This window comes from Squalius cephalus (assembly GCF_949319135.1).
Source record: "Squalius cephalus genome assembly, chromosome: 17".
NCBI lineage: Eukaryota > Metazoa > Chordata > Actinopteri > Cypriniformes > Leuciscidae > Squalius > Squalius cephalus.
Genome location: NC_137138.1, coordinates 32164036 through 32174885, shown reverse-complemented (window position 1 = coordinate 32174885; position 10850 = coordinate 32164036).

Genomic DNA, 10850 nt, shown 5'->3' with positions numbered 1-10850 from the left:
TTGGCAGAGGTTAACATCAGGAGTGTTGCGTTACCGCCCCCTACTGTCCTGCACTTCACTTACAAACTCGCTTGTCCAGTCCAGACTTTTCGAGAATGTTCAGTAGACACTTTTCTCTTATAAACTCCCTGCACAATCTAGAATACGTTCAACATCGTCCTGATTCACTCGGTTCACATGATGAGAAATTCACATTCTTATCCTGCTGTCTCTGATTCATATCTGTCTGTTTTGTATTGACTATAAACTTTTACTGCATTATCCCACTGTTGTTGCCATTTTTTTATTCATTTTCCACCACGCTATGCCGTTTCCTTGATTAAGGCCTAATTTGATCTAATTTATCTAACATTCATTTATATGCACAAAATGTTGCGATGTTCCAATATGAGATGATAATTATTTTTATAGGAGAAATATAACATTTCTGAGATATTATTATTAGCATATCCACTGATACATACATTATATGACACGAGAACAGATAGAACATTTATATATGACTAAGGGAAAAATAAATAAATAATAATGTGGTATACATCTGAAACAGAAGACTTTATGCACATATGTGTGCTTTATTTACAGCTGTATAAATACAATATGTATGTATTTACATAATATAACTAACTAGCTCAAGCAAAGACAAGCTTAATCGTTCACACAGAATGATCTGAAGGATTTGGAGTTAGTTTGTTGAATACTTAAAGAACACTAGATGGCAGTAAAGCCACGTTTAATGTAATGGGGCAGAAGAAGAGATTTGACTATTGCCAGAGACTGCAGTGATCATGACATGTTTAGGCTAACTCAGAAGTTAGCATCACTCTGGTTCACTTCACAAACACTTTTTTTCCCCAATGTCTTAAAATAACATACTGAGTCCTCTTAGTCTGAGACAGAGACAAGACCGAGTACAAATGCGGTCGAGACTGAGACAAGGCCAAGACCTTCAAACACTGGTCTCGAGACCAAGGCCAGTCTTGAGTACTTCAAAACTACTTCAGGGTCACCATCACTGAGCTTCCGAAAACTCGCATGTTCAGTGATTAACCAAACACTGAGCTTTCACAGACTCTTGAATCAGATTCTTAATTCTGCTTAGATTGCCCCCAATACATACTACACAAATATACTGTATATTTCCAATAACAATACTCTATAATATCAGGGCGATGGAACTGGGAGTGCTAAAATGCAAACTAGTTTTGCTGTGCTCTCTGCTGCACTCCATTAAGCAGAGATGCTCCAGTTGCACGTATGTAAATAAGAGATCTTGTGGTTGAAAGCAACAAAGTGCCATTTTTTGTCGACAAATTTTTTTTTTCAGCTGCAACAAAAAGCAGAAAAAAAAATGTGCATTTTTTGAAAGATCAAGACATTTTTTTTGTTTTTTTTGTTACAACAGATAAAATATATGGGAAACAGACGTAGGGAGGCACATCGCCTATTCAATATTTAATATATGGAATATATAGGCTAAATTATGTATATATTTATATATATATATATATATATATATATATATATATATATATATATATATTTCCATATATATATATATATGATAAACAGATCCCAGCTGCCATCTGATTTTTACAGAATATGAGAATATGTGAAAAGTCCTAATAAATAAGAGCATAACCATTCAGCCTTTAAGCACTGTGATGACTTGTACCTTGACAGGTAGCCCTCCTACATGTAAATATGACATTTATTATGGTTTTGTGTGAGGATTGTTTGAAGTTCTTAAAAAAAAAAGTTGTTATATTTTTTGAAGCCTAATAAATGTTTTTAAAAATGTATAGCTTTCAATTACTCTGTAATGTTGAAGGGCTATAATTAATGTTTAAGATTGGGGTAAAATTTTATCAGTTGCTGTATTATCAGTGATACTGACCTTCATTCATAAAAAGATGCCATTAAACAAGTATCTTAAATACACTGTCTTTATGTTGTTTCTACATAAATTTGGAGATTAACTGTGAAATTATTACATTCTAAAATATATAAAAAAAATGAAATGCGATTAATCGCGATTAATCACAGAAAAAAATGTGTGATTAATCTACAGTAGTTTTTTTTTTTTTTTTTATCAATTAACAGCACTAGGTTTTTTGTTACAACAGATAATATAGTATGGGAAACAGATGTAGGGAGGCACAGCGCCTATTCAATGCATTTTAACGAATTAATATGACATTAGCCTGATGACTTGTTACGAACTGCTCTGAGACTCGGGTTGAAGATCCAAATGCAGCTTTATTGGGACAATCCAGAATATATAACAGGCAAAAGGTCAAACAATCCAAGTGAACAAGAAAACACAGGTAAAAGGGTAATCAAAAAAAAAATCAGAAAACCAAAAAACCAAGACACAAGAAACCAGGATAATGCTCAGAAATGCGGTGTAACAACAACATACAAGATTTCACAAAGTAAGAATTAATACACAGGGCTATAGATCAATAATAGATTAATAATAATAGATTAATCAGAATATGATTAGTCCTGGCAATGAGTTTTGGGAAATGTCGTTCACAGTTAAAGCAGGGGGAAGCAGTGCCCTCTGGTGGAGATCGTGGGCTCTCCAGCTGGTGTTGCCAAGGCGTAGCTAAGGACCATCAGTCGGAGTCACTGACTGTAAAAAAATATGGACGTAGTGTTCGTGACGTCACCCGTAGGTTTCAGAAGAGCACTGTTTAAGCCCAAAGTGGGCGGAGCCGGCCGTCGCCATCTTGGCTGCGCGTCACTCCCGGATAACCGAAAATGGTCAAAGAGGCGATTAGCTGAGGTGACGTGACGCTAACAGACAGCAGACAGACGGCTAGTAGTGACATCAGCCGCAATCCACCTGTCACTCAAGTGGCCACGCCCTTAATTATGCAGAACTTTAAGACTTAATAAAATTTAAACGGATGAGTTATAAAAAATTTTACCCCACTCACAGTCGTCAAGAAGAGCAAAATTAGCTATATAGACCAAAACCACTTTTTGCACCAGGCTGTAAACATGTTTTTTTCTGCTGTAAAGTTGGACATTTTAACATGGGGGTCTATGGGATTGACTCTCTTTTGGAGCCTATCTCTAGTGGCCAGTCGATGAATTGCAGTTTAAGTCACTTCCGTGTTGGATTCAAGAGAGAGACCGGACGGTTGCCGTTTGGTCGGACCTGGACGCCACCATCAGAAAACCACCATCACTAATCAGGTGGAACTGGAACAAAGAGCATAGAGAGGATATGGTTGGCCTCTAGGGCTGTGTCAAAACAGGCAGAGAGTTCAGATTAACCTCTGTGGCCATAACAAGACAAACTGAGAGTTCACAGGTGACCTCCGTGGTCGTGTCGGGGCAAAGCGTGCCACACGAGTCCTGAAAAGTGAAGCCAAAGCATCTCGATCGCCCCCTGGTGGCCGGTCCCGGTATAGGTCATAAACCCTGCCCTCTCCATGTAACGTAATGGACGTGAGACAAACTAAACAATCAAATTACACATGAAATAATTTTTTTTCCAAAGATGGTTTCTGTCATTTTAGCCAGTTTTATTTATCACGCTGATATAAGTTCAAGAGTTCGTTCTTTAAATAAGTGTGGTTTTAGTTAGTACCTTGATACCACTTCACGCTCGCTCGACTCGAGACTCAAGATGTCAGCGCCAGATTGGGTCACTGGCGGCTTTGCTTACTACAATGGAAGAGAGGGAGGGTGCATCGTCCATCATTTTTTTTACAGTCTGTGTTTAGGACAGGCAGAAAGTCCACGGACGACCTCCGCGTGCGTCTCAGGAGAGGTTAGGTATTCAGGAACGACCTCTGCAATCGTGACTGTCACAGATCTGCACTACATCTCCCATCACCCTCATCACCGCCACTATACATGCACTCACTTCACCCCAGCTCATCGTCCCATCACGTTTACTCAAAGTGGATTTCTCTCCCTGTCTCCAGTGTCTCGTCCCTCCACATTCCCACCTGTAATAATAATCATAATAATAATAATTTGTTACATTTATATAGCGATTTTCTGGGTATTCAAAGCGCTTTACATGGAAGGGGGAAATCTCCTCAACCATCACTAATGTGCAGCTCCACCTGAACAGCGATGAAGCCAATCAGTGTATATTTATGGGGATGATTAAAAGGCCAATGATGGTCAATGGGCAAATGTGTCCAGGATACCAGGGTTACACCCCTACTCTTTTTCCGAAGGACATCCTGGGATTTTTAATGACCACAGAGAGTCAGAACCTCGGTTTAACGTCTCATCCGAAGGACGGTGCTCTTTGACAGTATAGTGTCCCCATCACCGATGTAAGGACCCACACAGACCACAGGGTGAGCGCCCCCTGCTGGCCTCACTAACACCTCTTCCAGCAGCAACCTGGTTTTCCCAGGAGTCTCCCATCCAGAAAGTCCTTAAATGTTACAAAAACAGCTTTCTTCCACCTCAGAAACATCGCTAGGCTATGAACATGCTCTGTTTCTGATGCAGAAAAGTTAGTTCAGGCATTCATGACCTCTAGTCTAGATTACTGTAATGCATTACATCCTCAATAAACAAGCTACAGTTAGTCCATAATGCAGCTATACTAGAGTTCTAGGAAAATTTGATCATATAACTCATATATCATCTCTTCACTGGTTGCCTATTAAGTTACATATTAATTGAAAAGTATTGCTACTGACCTCTTAGGCCCTAAATGGTTTAGCTCCTGTGTATTTAACTAATCACGCTCTTTAAGATCACAAAACTCAGGGCTTCTGATAGTACCAAGGAGGGAGAGTGTTTACACATTTGGCTCCTAAACTCTGGAATAGCCTTCCTGATAATGTTTGGACTCAGACTCGCTCTCCCAGTTTAAATCTAGATTAAAGACGCATCTCTTTAGCCAAGCATTCATATAATACATATCTTAACCTCTTTGTAGTCCAGTATGTCAGATGTCAGTCAGATGACGTGCACATGATTATCTTTTGCTTGAAATGTTATGAACGGCAGCTACGAGGAAACAGCAGCACACCGTCTGGATCCAGCATGAAGACTTCAGATGCAGACATGATGGAAAACTGCCACATTTTCTATATAATCATTATAATCCCAACTTGTATCAATGAGACCATTGTTTCTGCCTAAATGAGAACATGATTTTAGCTAACTACATGATTTGTATTATCTTAGTTTTCTGGACAAATGGACATTACTTTGACACAGTCGCCTCTGATAACAGATTGTAATGTAGAAACATGTATTTGTCTGTAAAGCTGCTTTATTGTGCAAAGTGCTATACAAATAAATGTGAATTTAATTTAATTTAATCAATCGTGCAAAGACCTAATTATCATCAAAAGATCAAGGCAAGTTTGATTTCTCATGTCATGACCCTTTAAATTGTCTTTAAAACGGAAAAAAATCAGCCGAAGCCTTCCGGATAATGTCAGTTTCAAGTGTCTTTTTTTGGCAGATTGGGGCGATGAAGACATTTTACTTCAAAAGAGTGATTTAACAACTGGACATCAGATAAAGCATTTGAAAAGAAGTATATGCTACATGTTGGTTATCATGGTTATCAAGTTTATTTGAAGGTGTCCTTGTGAGAGTGTATTTATACATCTAAAGCTGCAGTCCGTAGATGTATATAATAAGCGAGAACATCATGAATCCATTTTCCAAAACGTGTTTTTGTCTCATCCTGAATCACTACCGTACACCTATGATAAGTGTTTATATCTGGACTATAAGTTACGGACTGCAGCTTTGACTAAGTAAAACTAATTTCCATTTAGTTTTAGTTGTATATAGAGTTTTAGTTTAATTTACTGTTATTAACTACATGTCTAACAAGGACACTGTAAAATAAAGTGCCAGATGTACAAAGTACACTTTTGCCGATGACTGACTATATACAACTTCAAATTAATTTTAGTAAACCAGTTTCAGCAAAGCAGTTAAAGTTTATAATGCACTTTTAAAGGATGATGGCCTGTAATTTTCGCTTTTAATTGCATAAAACAAAATATTTTTTTCATATTAAAATGAAAAATGTTTTTATTATCAAAATACTTTAGCAATAAAGTTCATAAAACGTATTGTGCTGCAAAAACAGTAAAGAAATATTGCCTTTGTTTAATAACAGACGTATTTCCCATTATTCACAACATGCTATTCATCGTATATTGTTTCATGTCAAAATATAATATAGAGCAAGTAATATATGTATATATACATGTATATTTATATTTATTTATATATATATATATATATATATATATATATATATATATATATATATATATATATATATATATATATATATATTACTTGCGTATTATATTTTGACATGAAACAATATTAGTATGTATATGTATATATATATATATACTGTATATATCTGACATTATACATACATTATACAGTATATAAATTAGATTAAAAAAAACATTGCTGGTAAACAATTAATAACCCTTATTTACTATATCGTGTTTAACCAAGCAAGTCTTCACTTACAAGTGTAGGATAAAAATAAAAGTGTTAATTAAAAAAAAAAAAAAATCACCATACAAAACTACATCAATAGTTTTCTAATTTACTTCTACGCAATAGAGAAATGATGATCCACACCCTGAGAGAATCCACTGAACTAGTGCATTAAGATCTCTAATCTGAAAGCCAGAAGAGGACTGAGGAGTTGTGCATGATAAACGGCATCAGTACCTTCTGGTCCAGTGTTTGTGCAGGCCGTGGGTCAGAGCCGATGCCGAGAGCATCCAAGCTTAAGAACTGAACTCCGTGGGCTGAATATAAAGAAGACACCCTTGGAATTCAGTTCTCAAAGCCAAGAGCTCAGTGTAACATCCAGAAGTCACGCAGAGCTGCCCAGGGGGGGTTATGTGACCTGAGCAAAAAACAAAATGAAAGTCAATAAATATTCACTCAAAAATCATTTATCACCAAAAATAAAAACAGATAAATTAAAGTATTATTTAGTTAGTAAAAATGCATCGCACAACTTTGTCTCTTTTGGTAGCAATTCTTTTTTTGTCTTAGATTTCCTCGTTCCTCTTCATGTTTCCAGCAATTCTGTATTTGTTCAAGAGCATTTTCTCGAAAGCACTTCATGCACGAATAAATCGAACTAATATTTGTCATGTTCGGTTAACTTCCTTGCAAGAATCAAATAACAACAAGATTCCTGTGATCAAGGATGATTTAAATAATGTTTTCAGTTGATTGAACTTTTAATTATGTTAATTGCATATGTATGTTAGAACTTCACAAAACAAATTAATTTCACCTACTACAAACAAAATAAATATAAAAATAAATATAACATACACCGTGCCTTTCATTATAGTTTGGGGTCGATAAGATTTTGCTTTTTGAAAATCTATTATACTCACTATTCTAAGTTTATTTGATTAAAAAAAGTGGCTGCCTTTAATTTTTAAGTACAATGAACGTGGATGTTTAAGTAATTTCAACTTATATTACATTAAACTGACTTTAAGTTTTAAAATTTTTGTGAGTTAAAGCAAAGTAAAAACATTTGTTGTCATAACTTATTGATTATATATATATATATTTTCCAGTGCAGTAATTTTGTGAAATATTAATACAACTTAAAAAAATGAATTCTATTTGAATATATTTTAAAATGTAATGATGCCTCCAATTGTGCTGCAAAATTATTTTGGGGGAAACCGAGACCTTTTTAAAAAAAAAATCAGGATTCTTCGATGAATAGAAATCGTTCATAACGATATAAATGTCAACGAACGCATCCCTGCTAAATAAAATGAATAATTTCTTCCACAAAAAGTCTTGCTTACCCTAAACCTATGAACAGTAGTGCATTTAAACGCACTGAGAGATGCGCATATTGCTTCCAGTGTTACATGCATGTTGTGTTATGATGAATCTGAACTGCCCTCATAAACTCCATTGATATTAGTGTTTATATTAAGTGTGGGAACGCTCTTAAACATGAAATGCAACGATTGCATTTTGCAAATTTTTTTTTTAACATCTTCAACTCCACTGACTTCTTCAACCCACGTGTCGTCTATCTGCGTTTTATCACTCACCTCCTTAAACCTACCTTCAGTTTTGGCCTCTTTTCTCTCCACAGGTCCACATCATGTGTTGTTACTGAGTCATTTCGGTACCAGTACCAATATTGAGGATGCTGAATCACGTCTCTCATGAACCTGCCGTGAGCGATAAGCTCTTCTGCCGCCTACTCGCTCAGCGCAGCATCCCTATATAAACCCATCGATTAGAACTGTCATTTGCATGGGCGTTTGTTCCACACTACACACACAGTCATGGGAAAGTCCCTCTGCTATCCATTTTGCTCAAAGTGCAAAGATAGCCGTAATTGCACAACACACACGTATGGCCCATGATAATAGACCCACGTCACACCACCAACAGCACACCGTTGCAATCATGTTTAATGGATAAAGGTTGATCGAATAACATTGTTTTTCCGTCGGTATAGCCTGTTATTGCAGACGAGGCGACGTGCAAGCGACGCTGGTGTTGAGAAAACCCCAACCGCCAGAGCAGGAGGAAATGTTGGTTAAGTATTTAATGCACCATTTCCGCTCTGTAAAGTCCGTGGGTTGAGACGGGGAAATCCTAACCCTGTTCGGTTTGCCCATCAAGAGTGCCATTAACTGTCACATGGCTGTTATTAGACCAACTTTTTCACGTTCCTGATTCATACGAGCGTTGTTGTTGGTGGTTTTTTCTCGTCCCAGTTTCCAAGAGTACCAAAACAATGCAAAATATCAGACCTCCTGTTTTGAATATCACTCGAGTTTTCATAAAGCTGCGTTCAGCTTTATACACTGTCAACAGTAGTAACCTGTTCCCTTAAAGTGTGATTTCTAGCTGATTTAACCCCAAAATGTTGATTTGTGGGTAGGCCATATGAATGAATGTTTATTGGTTGGTTCGGTTGTGTTAAATAATATCGCTGACTAGGTGTTACCGTTTTTAGGTCACCACTGAATTGTAAACATTTCCACTGACCATTTAACATTACAGCAGCAAAAATACTATGTCTGGAAAGGTCATAAACAATGTGGGAATGTCCTGTCATGACCTTTTATGAGTTGTTTTTATGATATCGGTCATCGTGACTTTTGGCCATCTTGCGCCACTGAGTTGTCTCTCTCTCCTCACATGACAGAGGAAATGAGTCAGAATCTCACAGATGACCTGAAGTCACAGGCCACTCTCATGACGAGAAAACGGCGTATAAATAAACGCTGACCTTTAAAAGTGCAAACGTGTGAAAGCCAGCATCAACACTGGTGAGGAAGATTAACGGCACGGTTTAGAAGATATAAACGCCCTGTCAGTGTTTACAGTGTTCTTGAACAAATGAGAATTATTTCCTCAGATAACAGATGGCCTGGTTTCACAGACAGGGTTTAGATTAAGCCAGGATTTAGACATTTTATAAATGTGCCTTTGAAAAAACATTACATATATGACATATTTAAAGATATATCAGCTTTCAGTTAAAACAACTCAAACATGCATTTTAGTATGGGACTATCTTAAGCCTTGTCTGTGAAACCGGGCACAAATGTTAACTATAACCAAATAAGCATATATATCTATATGAAGAGTTCAGATGCAAAAGCCTCTAAGTGCCATCTGAAATTTTCTTCTAAAATGATCATTTTTATAAAGCTTGTATATTTAAGTTCAGTAATTTCACTTAAATGGCAATGCAAATTACCTATTAATTGTCATTAAAGTGAAATTGAAATTACTGAACTTAAATATACGGACCTGATAAAAATGATCATTCTAGAAGAAAATTTCAGATGGCACTCAGAGGCTTTTGCATCTGAACTCTTCATATATATATATATATATATATATATATATTTTTTTTTTTTTTTTTTTTTTTTTTTTTTTTGGGGGGGGGGGGGTGTGTGTGAAAATGTCAGTGACTGGAATGATTGGTCTATATTTATTTCGACGATATTTCGAAGAAATCTTTGAAATGTCACAAATGGTACATATCGATAAATAATGGTTTCAATTTTAAACAGAACATTACATGTATTTTTAATCTACTGTAACCTTTCAGGTCAAGGGACATTTCCTGGACAGGCATCAAGTCAAATCACGTTTCAGGTTCCTGGCACTGGTCATTGTGATTTTGTAAGAAAATCCCTTTTAATCTTGAGCATAATAATTGTTTGGGAAATCAGTCTCCAAACAAAACCAGTTGGCTAAAGGGGAATTTCTCCCTGACCCAGAATTAACTAATAACTCACATACGATCTGACTGGAACACTCTATTAGCCTTAGAAAAATGGTAAATATCAATATCAAAACTACAACTCTAATTTCTCTACCAGATTTAAATGTGTTTCATTTAATTATTTAATGTTTTTAATATTTTTTTTTTTTATTTTGTCATTTTATTTATATTAATTGAATCTAATTTTATTTAATTATTTAATACTACTCTGTTTTTTCTTGTGCTTTCCATTTTTAAGGAGTTATACATACATAATGCAGGGAAAATGTTCATTATTTTGTGACTATGCTGATATTTTGGAATTGCATAATTTATGCTAGGTCATTTTTTTTTTTAATTCGATCATGTGGTCTCTCAGAAAATTCCCAGATCACAAGATGTAATTACGAGCTCTGCGAGAACTTTAACACTTTTTACAAGTTGAAATCCTGTAATTACGATAATTACCACGTGGCGTGAACGGAGCCGTGTCAAAATACTCCTTTAAATAGGACGCTTACGGCCATTTGCAGTGCTGTCCGAAACCATAGTGGACGTTATTGAGTGCACTCATTCAATCCCACAATGC